Source organism: Fulmarus glacialis, unplaced genomic scaffold (genome assembly GCF_000690835.1).
Source record: "Fulmarus glacialis isolate BGI_N327 unplaced genomic scaffold, ASM69083v1 scaffold16537, whole genome shotgun sequence".
NCBI classification, from domain to species: domain Eukaryota; kingdom Metazoa; phylum Chordata; class Aves; order Procellariiformes; family Procellariidae; genus Fulmarus; species Fulmarus glacialis.
The window spans coordinates 2,990-3,428 of NW_009221412.1; the positions used below are offsets into that span (position 1 = coordinate 2,990).

General features: G+C 62.6%; 1 protein-coding gene across 1 annotated transcript in view; it reads right to left on the reverse strand.

The window, feature by feature from the left end:
- The window catches only part of ADAMTSL2 (ADAMTS-like 2), a gene marked incomplete at its 3' end in the record, with an annotated part of 21,642 nt that overhangs the window by 2,495 nt on the left and 18,708 nt on the right, over window positions 1-439 (reverse strand). The window lies entirely within an intron of this gene.

Genomic DNA, 439 nt, shown 5'->3' on the forward strand with positions numbered 1-439 from the left:
CGCAGGTGCGGGAGCATTCACTCCAGCTGCTCGTCTCCCACCTGCGGAGGCAAGAGAGGCCATCGCGCCGGGCACGGCTGGACCTGGGCTGGAGCATCCCATGGGAAAACCCTGCCTGCTCTCGGCTGGAGGGAGACGGCTGCAATAGGAAGGAGCTGTAGTCAGGCTGCCAGCGTGCGAGAGCTTTTCCCGCGGGATGGGATGTATTAACGGCCGGTGGTTTCACCCAGCGGACTTGAGCTCACGCCCGCAGCGGCGGATGCTAAAATCAGATTGACGAGAGGAAGAAGGCACCGGCGCGGTGAGGCACAGACCGGTGCGCTCGCTGCCGAGCGTTTGTCACCCGCAGGCTGCACGCTCCCCGGCTGCAACCCCGTGTGTGCCAGCACATTTCTCTGCCATGGTTTTTGCCCACGTTCAAACGCTCTTTTTTGCGTAA